The sequence below is a fragment of the Somniosus microcephalus genome, chromosome 9 (genome assembly GCF_052327205.1).
Source record: "Somniosus microcephalus isolate GS21.2 chromosome 9, FLI_Smic_1.0, whole genome shotgun sequence".
In the NCBI taxonomy this organism is placed as follows: Eukaryota; Metazoa; Chordata; class Chondrichthyes; order Squaliformes; family Somniosidae; genus Somniosus; species Somniosus microcephalus.
Window position 1 is genome coordinate 24,352,368 of NC_140995.1, and position 13,388 is coordinate 24,365,755.

Here is a 13,388-nt window from a genome sequence, read left to right on the forward strand (position 1 = left end):
AACGAATGTTTGTCTTTCCCCGGAAATCCACCTCAGGCGTATCCATGCCGTCATGGCTCTCCACCCCAGGTCCGGTACTCGTGCGAAGGCATGTGAGGGGCCACAAGACGGACCCTCTCGTGGAGCCAGTACACCTACTCCACGCCAACCCCCAATACGCATATGTCCGGCACGCCGACGGAAGGGAGGACACCGTGTCCATAAAAGACGTCGCCCCAGCCGGCATCGACAACAACCACGGCAATAGCGGCAACGACGATCACAGCAACTCTTACCCACCCACTACTCTTTCATCACCCCCGGAAGAACACCGACCAACGGCACCCCCACCAACTACCCCTTCAACAACCCTGGCGGCACCCCCGGCAGAGACCCAGGAGGCTACCGGGGACACCCAGCCGACACCCGCGGCACCGCAACAGCCACGTCGGTCGCAGAGGACTATCAAACCCCCGAACAGACTAAATCTATAGAAGGGGTGAATGTGATGAAATATTCCATTCATCACTGCCTGTGACTGAGATCGGTTTCAGTGTCATTTCCCTTCCCCCAGACCTCATTGTATTGTGTACTGGAATGTGCTGTATTGTATACTGGAATGTGCTGGAATGTGCTGTGTGTAGGGCTCCGCCCATACCTGGCCCCGTTTGTAAGCTAGCTCAGTCTGGCCTCAGTCTCCAGAAGGAAGACATCTCTCTCTCTTACGTGTTACGTTCTAAGTTAATAAAAGCCTTGTTTTTGTTCTGCTAACTTCGAGTCTCGGAATTATTGAGGCACATCAGGTGTAACATTTGCAATCCTCCAGTCTTTTGGCACCAGCCCTGTTTCGAAGGAGGATTGGAAGATTGGGGCCAGCACCTCCGCAATTTCTACCCTTTCTTCCCTTAGCAACCTAGGATGTACCCCATCCGGACCTGGTGACTTATCCACTTTAATTACCACCAGACTGTCTGGTACCTCCTCTTTATCTATGTCTATCGCAGCCAGTATCCCAGCAACCTCCTTGTTTACCATAGCTTTGGCAAAGTCCTCTTCCTTGGTAAACACTGATGCAAAGCACTCATTTAGTACCTCAGCCATGCCTTCTGCCTCCAATGGTTCTCCATTTTGGTCCCTAATCGGAACTGACTACTGTACTCCAATCAAATTGGAAAATAGTTTTGTATATTTTTAAAATATCATTTTCAGTAATTTACAGGTTTCTCACAGGTGGTCGATTGACTCTGTGATTTAAAATGCTTTTTTTTGTGATAAATCCATTTTCAGCTGTATTAATAAAACTTTACCAAGTTTCCACTCTTAAATATATGAAGGAATATTTTTTAAAGCAACATTTTTTTTTTCAATTAAGTTTTAAAGCGCTGTCCGATTGTGCTGGTTCACGACAGATTTTGTTCGGCGATATGCAAATGAGTTTGAGCGGAAACCCAGGGAAAAAAACACTTTCCAAAACAGACGCAATTTTGGGTGCAATTTGCGCCCAAAGCGGAAACGCTACCCCGAAATCCACCCTCTACGTCGCACGCATAGTTAAAACTCCACAGTGTGCCGCGAAACCCGGACTTCCAGGTTTCCCGCCGTCTCCCGGGTCCCCCCACTCCGTGCAGGTGGGAAACGGGAAAATCCAGCCCATTACATTTTCACTGCAATGGGAAATCAACAGCTGTTGTATTATTGGGATTTTCATTATTTAAAAGAGCTGATACACAATACAGGTAGTTGAATTGAGTAAAACGTTTGTTTATTGACATCCAATCCAATCTGAATAAATTAATTACTAAAGACATAAATAATAGTAGAATCTTCTTCAATCTATATTATTCCTGATCTGTCTCTAGACTAGGTCACCAAACAGATGGATAATCCCATCGTGCACTGGAATAGCATCTCAGTAATTGATATTTCATTAAGTAAAACATGATTGCTAATAAAGGATTTTGAGCCTGAAAATCCTAGAGGTGAGCATTTCATCAATTCCTTCTCCTTAATGCTTCATTTATTTCTGCAGCTACCATTGTGAGACTGAAGGGGATTGGATATGTACTTGAAAAGGAAAGATTTGCTGGGCTGTAGGGAAGGAGGTGAGTGGGACTAATTGGATAGCTCATTCAACGAGGAGCAGAGACGTGATGGTGGAATGGCCTCCTACTGTGCTGTAAGATTCTACGATTCTAAGTACAGGTTCCAGCCAAACAGTACCCTTTTACACTGCTTGGCTGGAACTGAAATTCTCGTGCCCTGCGAAGAGCTCAGCACCAGAATGATTACACATATGCTCAAAACTCCTCTCTCCGGAGTTAGAATTTAAAGAGCCAACTTTCCTGCACTTTTTGCCTAGGGACTGAGTTTTCCCTGGAGACAAGGGTCGGGAATAGGGGGTGGAGATCAGCACAGCCCAGTCTCTGGCCCTTCCGCGTTGCCCCAGGATTCCCAAAGCTTTGCTGCAGGGATTGGGTCGGCACTGTACCTGTAGAAGGCACAGATGGTGGGAGGGGGCACTCCTGGCTTCCTACCTCTTTTTCTGTCCTTTACGCTTGCTCAAGCACAGAGACGCACAGAAAAAGTTTGACGTGGCCTGCCGCTGAACTCCTGCTGACTGGCGTGTGGACAGGCATCCAAGGGGCATCCTGAAGATATCAAGCTCGGCCTCATTTATTTTTTTGACCTACCCACCCCCACCCCAGAAGTTCAAAGTTCTGCCTGCCTGCCTCATAAGAAGGCAGCAGGTCCCAATTACCCAGGCCTGGGAGGCCTGCAGCAGTCTCTGATCTTCTGAGCCCTACGTTAGGCTCTGGCAGAGGGCACGCCTGCGTTTGGGGCTACCCTGCTGGGCCAGGTAGGAGTGGTCCTGGCAATCGACAGGCGCAGCACATTTTAGGTGTGCTGCTCCTGTTTAGCGCCTGGGAATATCAGACCTTAAGGGCTAGAAATTGACTTTGGGGCGGCCAGCTCGCTTGCGCCCAGAAATTACCGCTGCGCGCGGAGCCACTTGCGCCCGCCGGATATTCAGTTTCAGCGCCCCAAGTCGAAGCCGGCCGCAAATCAAGGGTTTCGGCGCCCCCGCTTGGGGCGCTGAAACTGAATATCGGCGCGCTAAGTGCCGCAGCGCCACCCGCTGCGGAGCGGCAGGCTGCGGTACTGCAGGTCTTCCTCCCTCTCTTAAGGGGGAGGTGCCTGCAACAGCGCGATCGCCGCTCGCTAGTGCTGGCAAATGAGCCCGGCACCACGGAGAAGTGCCGGGCTCCTGGAAAACAGCCGGCAATGCCGCGGGGGGGGGTGGTGGAGGAGGCCGGGGAAGGAGGTGCGGGCAGGCGGCCGCCGAAAAAGCGGCCGGTCGCACATCCGCCTTAACTCGCCCCACTACCGCATCAGGTAGGCCCCGTTTTCTTGTCGCTGTTTGCGGCCGCCGCGGAAGAGGCGGCCGCAACTCAATATGGCGGTCGGGCCGGTAGCGGGGCACTGCGCACACCGATGACGTCATCGGTGGCGGCGCAGCGCTACTGGCTAACGCCGCCATTACCGCACCGCTGAATATCGGGGGAAGTTTAGCAAGTGGCGCAAAAGCCCTCTTTGGGCGAAAACTGGGCGCAAAGCCAACCGAATTTCTAGGCCTAAATGTCTTCAGAGAACGTGCGGGAGTATTTGCACTCTCCAAATTAATTGCAGGTAAGTTTAAAAATCTCACAAGAGATCCAAGTGAACCTCCTGGGAACTGTTTACACCCAGTTTGAGACTGCTCTGACATTTGGTGTCAAACCCAAGCAGTACGAGTCAACATGCCCTGGGAGGGTCTCACACACTCCTCTCCGGAGTCAGGTTCGATTCTGACTCGGGATTTTTGCTGCCACTTTCGTGTCACTTCAAAGTAGAAACCACTTCACAGTGATGCTCAAGTTTGAAGACCATAATTCAATGATATTTGCAGCAGAATACAGTTCCTTTAAACATTGATCTAATTTGCAGAAAGCAGAGATTGAACTGGATGAATGTCAATCACAGTTCCTGCCACTAGGTGGTGCAGTGGTCATGTTTCTGTTATTGATTCCAAAAGTCACCTCAATTTTAGGGTGTATTTACACTGCAAGATAATTACAGATAAGGAAGGCCAGTCAGCCCATTTTAATTCATTCATGTAGAGAGATCCCAACTCCCCTCATTGTAGCATCCAATTGTTTCTTACATGATTGCAGAGTTTTTGTTTCTGCTGCTCTATCTGGAAGTCTGTTCCACATATTGATCGCTCTTAAGAAGAATCTCCTGATATCCATCTTAAACTTACCTTCTATTAAGTTTGAATCTATGTCCCCTAGTTCTACTCCCACAGTTTCACTTGAAGTAATATTCAGGATTAAAGTTTTCTCTACATTTAACAATCTTAAAATAGGCTCCTGTGAAGCACCTTGGGACATTTTACAATGTTAAAGGTGCTATATAAATGCAAGTTGCTGTTGTTATACACCTCTATAAGATCACCTCCTTTCCACGTGTCTCCAGTTTTTCCTCATAACTCAGACCCCTGACGTTGGGGATCAGCTGGATTGCTCTTCTCTGCTTGAATGTCTCTCGTTTCTTGGTGCCCAGAACCAGATACAATGTGTTCAGTGCGGTCTAACCAGAAAACTATCAGGTTTGATCACTATCTTTTCCGATTTATATTCTACTGTTTTTTCAACATTGTTGCCCCATTTACATATGCTTAACGTTGAGTCTACTAAGAGTCCTAGGTCTCTTTCAGTTCGTCAGTGCCTCACATGTCTCCACCCCCCCAAAATAATCTGTCCTAACTCTGAGATAAATACTATCTATCCCTTGTCCCTTATTTTTCTGTGATCCCATTTCACCCGAGACCTCCATTTCATTTAAATGAAATCACTGATTTTACTTGGGATATCTTTGTTTGGGGAGGACATGTTGCTCATGTTTCCCTTATGAATATTTGGAGAAAGAAGTCATTCATAACATTTACTATTTTGTGCTCATATGTTTCAAACCCAATTGCATCGTTTATAGTTCCCATCTCATCTCTGACTGCCCTCTTTTTTTTGAGGAGAATTTTTTTCTCACAGAAGGTCTTGAGTCTTTGGAACTCTCTTCCTCGGAGGGCGGTGGAAGCAGAGTCTTTGAATATTTTTAAGGCAGAGGTAGATAGATTCTTGATAAGCAAAGGGGTGAAAGGTTATGGGGGTAGGCGGAATGTGGAGCTGACTGCCCTCTTGCAGCTGTAACACTGAACTAATCTTTAACTGTTACACTTCAGCTGCTGTGCTTTTTTTTTTGCAGGTTTGCATTTCCCCACTGATGACCCTTTATGATCAAGTGCTCCTTGTCTCAGGATGGCTAGCACTTGTGTTCTCCATACCAATTCAGTTCATTCAACTAAATACAGTTTAGCACTGTTAAGACACACGCACCCTATACTTCTCTATCCTGTCAATCTGCCCCTAATCCAGGACAAACCCCGCCCCCCCCAAGCTTGTTTGTTTAATCAGGGACACCTGCGCAACTTATTTTGGCGCCCAGATGGCTGCCACCATCCAATCCCCATGGTCCTAGTGCCCTATATTTCAGGATTGGATGTACTCTTCATCGTGTCTTTTAGTGTGTTTCTTCATTTTTTTGTATTCGCCCCCAGTAAGACCTCTTTCCATTTTCTCTGCAAAATTTGTACAGTCCATATTTCCTCTTTATCTCACTATTCCGTTGTTTGTTCATCCATTTCAGTCACACTTGTTTAGGGAATGTATTTATCCTGCATGCTCAGCATTATGCCCTTAAAGATGTTCCACTTGTCTCTTCTACGGAGGTGTTGTTGAACAATCTCCCCCAGTCTATTTGTTTTAGCTCTTCCATTATTTCATTGAACTTAACCCTTTTAAAGTTATGTAACTGGCTCCTGGTTTTAGGTATTTCTGACTCCCAGAACATGTTAAACTTTATCAATCTGTGGTCGTTGTCGCCCAGAGATGCTACGACTTCCATTCCTTGTACTTATTCTGGGTCTTTAACGAATACAAATTCAATCATGGGCATTACCTCTTGTGGCATCAAGAAACAGTCATGCACTATATCTACCAACTCTAATTCTAAACCACTCAAAGTCTTCCCAGTTTATATTAGGTTGATTAACGGCTCCCATTAAAATAACTTTCATGTTCTCATTTACCTTTCCTATCTCTTTGGTCTTTCGGATGAGACGTTAAGCCGAGGCCACGTCTGCTCTCTCAGGTGGATGTAAATGATCCCATGGCACTATTTCGAAGAAGAGCCAGTGTCCTGGCCAATATTTATCCCTCAATCAATGTAACCAAAACAGATTATCTGGTCATTATCACATTGCCGTTTGTGGGAGCTTCCTGTGCGCACATTGGCTGCTGCGTTTCCCACATTACAACAGTGACTACACTTCAAAAGTACTTCATTGGCTGGAAAGCACTTTGGGACATCCGGTGGTCATGAAAGACGTTACATAAATGCAAGTCTTTTCTCTTCCTAGTGCAAGCTGTCCTTCTTATGCTGACTTGGAGGTCAGTAGCATGTCCCGAGGATTTGTAAGAAATAGCTGTTAGATTCAAAGATGGGTTTTAATTCTTAGAACAGAGACTGACAACAGGCAAGCGGGAACAGACAGCATAAATGCCAGCAAGGTCGAATATCAAGCATCAAAAGACAAATAGAAGTGATAAGGGAATAGTAAAATGCAAGGAAACTGGGAGGATAGCACCTGCTAGATAACAAGGAGCCACGAAGCCATAAAATGCCCTTGAAGAAACTTGACAAAACATTCCTCAGAAAGATAAGAGGGAGGCCTTGTCAGTCATGCAGAAAGGGACGGCGAGGGTTGCCTTCCCGCTTCACAATTGGACAATAGGATGGGGATCAAATGATTGATACCAGGTGATTACCAGCCCACCGAAATAACTATAAATATAGACGACCGAGAGAGGAAATCAAGCAGTCAGGGGCGAAGGCTTCCCCAAGGTGGCTACGGCCTAACACCTTGGTTAAGTTTAGCCTCTGAGGTGGCTGACGGCCTCATACCTCCAACAACTTGAGAGATGACCCAACGGAAGTGACCACTGCAGCAGACTGCAGGAATCCATCTAATCCGAGACCACCGTACTGCCTCCCCATCCATCCGGTCGTGTCATTCCGATTTGGGAGTCATAGATCGCTCCTACTGTCACGGGTTGTATGTCTATTATACTCGGTTTAAACCATATGTAATATCTGATTATGCTTTAAAACTGTAGCTCTTTAATAAAAGCTTTACAACTCCTAAAGCCCTGTTGGGTAATCTGTGTGAGCCTGTGATCCTGAATCTTTGATTGGTGTCAGAAGTGGCATCACAGAGTTAGGAGTTGTAAGGTTCCGGTTGGGATGACCGGAGGGACCGGTCGAACACGCGTGATCGTTGCTTAGACTGTGTATAGTGTTTTTTTTCTTCTGAAAGAAGGGAGCGGTAAAGAGCTTGTTGAAAGGTAAAACCAGAAATACAATGGCGTTGGCATATCACCGGGAACAGTTGATAGGTAGCCTGAAGGAGGTAAAGCATAAAGTGCAGGAGATAGAGGGAGAGATAAAGAAGGAAAAAGATCTAATTTGCAGGCTAACCAATCTGAAAACTCAGCAAAGGAAGGGAAAAAACAGGGATTTGGAATGCCCGGAAAAGCTGCTGAGACACCGATTTTAAAAAGGGGAAAAAAGATAAATTTAAAGTTTTACCGACATGGAAGTTATTAACATCTGTGCCGAGACAAATAAAACACAAGATTGCTGAGTGAAAGGAACCTTAAAAAAATGCTGGAATTTCAGTTTGTGTGAAAATGTGTGTTAAAGTGTGAATGTTTTCCTGACTATGAATGTTTAAGAAGTTACAGTATTTCTTTTGTCTGAAAAGACTGTCTTTAAAAGAAAGATTCTGTTATGTGTGTTTTAGCTCCACCCACTTCTCTGTGTTAAAAGCATTTAAATCTTTTGTCTTGTCTTGGATTTTGGATGTTTTAAGAATGTGCGAATAAGATTGTGCCCCAAGAATTAAAAAAAAATCTTTGAACTACAATTTAAATTAAGCTGGTGTGTAAAAACTGAGAAGAACAACAAAAAGTTTGTTTAACAAAAGATTAAGTTTCAGTCTAAGATTTAACCTTGGAGTCGCAGTTGCTATGGTGAAATCTTCTAAAGCAGTTTGATTTGATTTGTTTAAATGTGAAAAACTAATTTTTCTCCAGTTATATTCAATGTTTTTACAGTATTTTGGAAAGACATCTGAAGAAAGGACAATAAGAAATATGACATAACTTACTGTTTTCTGCAAGAATGTGCTATTTTGTTTTGTTTTATCTGTTCTGTTCGTGTTTAGTTAAAGTGTGAAAACACAACTGTCTTTTTCGATCGGGAAAGTTTTTTTAAATTTACGTGAAGTAACGTAATGGCGTGTGCCTGATAATGTTTTGCTCCACCTTCTTAAAAACCTGCAAAGGAGTTAACCCTTCCCACTGACAGCTGTTTAAGTTCACCAAGCAACAACTTTAGTATGAAATTTAAAGATATCGGACATTATTAAATTTAAGTTTCTTAATTTTAAGTTAATATTTCCCCACAGTGACAGAAGGAAAATTATGATTTGATAAATTAACCCCTTGGGCTCTAAGCAGAGTCACAATGGATTCCCTGCTTTCTTTTGTTATATGGAAGTTACCTTGTAAACTAATTGCAGCACTTCTGTCTCTAATGTTAAAACACTGTGTAAGCCACCTAGGCTGAGAATTACTTGTTTCTGAAATTGGAAATGGAGGATAAATTGATAGAAATGAAATTGAACATTGTCAGTTCAATAATACTGCTGTTTGGATTCTGGGATAATTTTGTAATAACAAAATGGACTCAGGCACTATATATTGGGTTACTTTGGGGAAAATAAAATATCCTCTAAAATAATGATAAATAAAAAAGTGTTAATAACTTGGATCAAGTGAGAACGTTTGATCTATGTTTTCTAGCTTAAATATTGTATGTTTCTCCAGGACTCATGAATGAGATATGAATGGTAATTAAAGGAAAGTGATTGAGAGTGTAAGATTGAAACAGGAGAATTACACTACTGAATGGGAATTTTCAAAATTTTCTAGTGAAAGTCAAGAAAGTGTAATTAAGAATAGTAAATTGGTAGTTTTCTCTTGGAGACATTTGTGTCCCTGCCTTTAATGAACTTTTTAAGAAAACTGTATTTGATAGTCTGGCCACTACCCAAGACATCGGGACCATGCAGAGGAAGATGAGCAAAGATCTCCAGATGACTACAACCTTTCGATAAGATACCTGAAAGCCCGAGGAAGGCTTGTATCGGATGGCACATGTGGCACGATATTGAGATACCAGTATGAGTGTGCAAATGTGATTCATTACGTATGAGGCAATTACCATCCAGGAATGTATGGTGAATTTGCACTGAAGAATGGGTCTCAGACATGCTCAGTTACTTGACAACAGCAAAACATGAAATGGTTAATGTGGTTCAGGAGAGCGAGACAACTTTTAAAGCATTGACACATACTCCATCGAGAAACTATCTCATTAATGAAACAATCAGAATAGAGTTAAACACACTGGTACCTGTTAGAGGGATTGAAATTGAAGTTGAAGTGGAGAGTTACATGGAATCTGGATTGGTACAATCGAGGGCTAAGGAGACATCGGCCTAGAAATTGAGTGCCTTTAGCGCTGATTTTGCGGCGCTAGAGGGCCTAGCGCTGCAATTGGCGCCGGCGCCGAAATTGCCTGGGGCCCTTCCGCCGCGGTAGACCGGTAGCGCTGCGCCGGCACCGATGACGTCATCGGTGTGCGCAGCGTCCCGGTTGCCATGCCGACGGGCCCCAGCGCCGAAATTCAGTTGCGGCCGCCTCGCCCGTGGCAGCCGCAACTAAGACTCTGGCAACAGAGTCTTACAAGTCTTTGCGCCGGCGCATTAAAGGCCCCGCGGCGGCCGGCCGCTTTCCCGCCGGCCGCCTGGCCGCAGCTCCCTCCCCGGACTTCCCCCCCCGCCCCCCCGGAACAGAAGCAAGCCCGGCACTTGTCCGAGGTGCCGGGCTCATTTTTAAAAAGATTTTCGCGGGCCGCGGCCGGGTGCAGGCAGCTCCTCCTTAAGGGAAGGAGGAGGCCTGCACTTCCCGAGCCTGCCGCACCGCATCGGGTGCCGCAGCGCCGGAATTGCGGCGCGATACGGCAGTTAGCGCCGATTTACCGCCGCAAAGACCCTTCAGTAGCGCCGGCAGCCGTTTGGGCGCGGCCCTGCTGAATTTTTGGCGCGCGCAGGGGGACTTAGCGCCGGCACTAACTTCCGGCGCTAAAGCCCTGGCTAAGCCAAAACTCAATTTCTAGGCCATCATGTTTAGTAAGAATTATCCACAAGATGGATAAGAGTAAAAGAGAGATCTGGAGAATCTTTTAAGTCCATGATTTGTTGATTAGATGTGAAACTGTAATGTCGCTTGAAATGATTGTAAGACTGAATTTAACAGTAACTGTAATAATTATGTTTTGTAGGTAACAGAGCGTGGGAAAAACCAGTGCGAATCCAGTATGGGGTGATTTGTGGTGCCTCCTGTGTCACTACTACTGCAATTACCATGCTTTACAGGTCTAACAGGACCTGTCCCATCAAACAACACGTTTTTAAGTATGAGCTACACAATTATGTAGCACAATTCGGATACTCGGATACGACATTCCCCTGTTGTTTGAGGGTTTCAGTGAGCTCATGATGTGACTGAATTCCTCCCTAAAGCATTTTTATGTTTTGGAGCAAGACAACTCGAGAATGGATATTGAAATTGATAGCATAGGGAACAACTCACACTGGTGGGATATTGGGCTTAATACATCAGCACACCCTTAGGTTCATATTATTTCACATGCTCTGGTAGTTATCCAACTTGTAATGATAGTGTATTTGATATATGTATACACTATGTAGTAAGACTTTGATACATAAGCCAATTGGGTACTCATGCCCATGACTAACCAGCACTAACAAGTTAATTGAGTACACCGAAAGAGAAGATCCGAAGCAATGTAGAGGAGACCCCAGGCAAGGTAACATCAGGAAAGATAGAAGAAACAGAGGATCTCCCAGGCGGGGCAGAATTGGAACACCGGAACAGTGAATTGAATTTGAGTAAGGGGTCAGAGGTTGCTCCTTCTCCTCAAAGGAATGGACTGTAAGGATGGGGGTAATCTTCATTTTCAAGACTCACTACTAACTAATGCCCAAGTTGAGAGAGCAATAAGAGCTAGCTAGATTAGTCAAGAGCCGATTGTGAGAAGTCAATAAGGATATTTCCTTCTCAAAGAAGGGAATTGTAAGAAATAGCTGTTAGATTCAAAGATGGGTTTTAATTCTTAGAACAGAGGCTGACAACAGGCAAGCGGAAAAAAATAGCATAAATGTCAGCAAGTTCGAATATCAAGCATCAAAAGACAAATAGAAGTGATAAGGGAATGGTAAAATGCAAGGAAACAGGGAGGATAGCACCTGCTAGATAACAAGGAGCCACAAAGCCATAAAATGCCCTTGAAGAAACTTGACAAAACATTCCTCAGAAAGATAAGAGGGAGGCCTTGTCAGTCATGCAGAAAGGGACGGCGAGGGTTGCCTTCCCGCTTCACAATTGGACAATAGGATGGGGGATCAAATGATTGATACCAGGTGATTACCAGCCCACCGAAATAACTATAAATATAGACGACCGAGAGAGGAAATCAGGCAGTCAGGGACGAAGGCTTCCCCGAGGTGGCTACGGCCTAACACCTTGGTTAAGTTTAGCCTCTGAGGTGGCTGACGGCCTCATACCTCCAACAACTTGAGAGATGACCCAGCGGAAGTGACCACTGCAGCAGACTGCAGGAATCCATCTAATCCGAGACCACCGTACTGCCTCCCCGTCCGTCCGGTCGTGTCATTCCGATTCGGGAGTTGTAGATCGCTCCTACTGTCACGGGTTGTATGTCTATTATACTCGGCTTAAACCATATGTAATATCTGATTATGCTTTAAAACTGTAGCTCTTTAATAAAAGCCTTACAACTTCTAAAGCCCTGTTGGGTAATTTGTGTGAGCCTGTGATCCTGAATCTTTCAGATTAGCTTGTTGGTTTTTGTATCAGAAATTTCTAACCAGAGTAATTCATTTTGTAGCTTTCTAACTCCCACAGGAGAAACTTCTTTTTCTTCCTAGGTGTTTGTAACATATAGGGCTGCACCACCTTTTTTGGCTGCTCTGTCTTTTCTAAACAATCTATATCCCGGAATGAAATATTAATTTTAGCTATGGTTCTAATATTCCTATCACATCACAGTTCTCTACAGCCTCCAGTTCTTGCAACTTATATCAAAGGCTCCTAACATTATAGATATTCCTCCTCTCACATTCCCCCATGTCTGCCCGTTCCTGATGTCTGGTTCATGTATGTCTTTTTGGGTATCAATGTCCATACCCAGCTGTTGACTGCCTTCTACCCTATGATCTGTTTCATCTGGGATCCTGTTTCCTCCTTGCCCATCCCCCTCCCCACTTATCGAGTTTAAAGTCTATCGCTGTCATAATGTTCTTCACAAGCCTCTTTGTTTCATCTTGGTTTAAATGTAGCCTTAAAAGCCCCTATATTATTTCTCCCTCTGTCTCTTTCAGTATTCTTTCTAACTTGTTCTCAATATGTACTGCTCTAGCTGCAGGTAGATAACTCAATGTCCTGTAGGTAGTGCCTTTACAATGCAATGGTATGTTTTTGAAATGGTCCTGTTACCATTATTCTAGGCACCTATTGTAAATTAAACCTGTACCATCTATAAGTGGTTGCTTTTAGATAGTAACCACCTTGGGCTCGTGGTATCTTATAGATCACTGCATCACATGGTGTGGTACTGAGCCATATGGAGCAGGTAGGTTCTAGATTTGATCCCCAGTTTGACATGTACTCCACTAAGAATAATTACATGTAACCAAAAGCTTTGGAGGACTTATAAAGGCCTCTTTTCCAGGTGATATTTAGGTAAACTCTGAAATATACTATAGATACGTATCATATAATTCAAGCGATATAATACTTTATATAATCATAAAGGTCTATATGGGCAAAACTATCAATTCAACTGTACAGAATAGTAATGCAGCTGTAAGACTTGGAATAAGTCTACTAGAGACAATCTGGTCAGCTGTGGCTCAGTGGTAGCACTCTCGCCTCTGAGTCAAAAGGTTGTGATTTAAAGTCCCAGACTTGAGCACAAAATCTAGGCTGACACTCCAGTGCGGTGCTGAGGGAGTGCTGCACTGTCAGTGGCGCCGTCTTTCGGATGAGATGTTAAACCCCGTCGGCCCTCTCAGGTGGACGTAA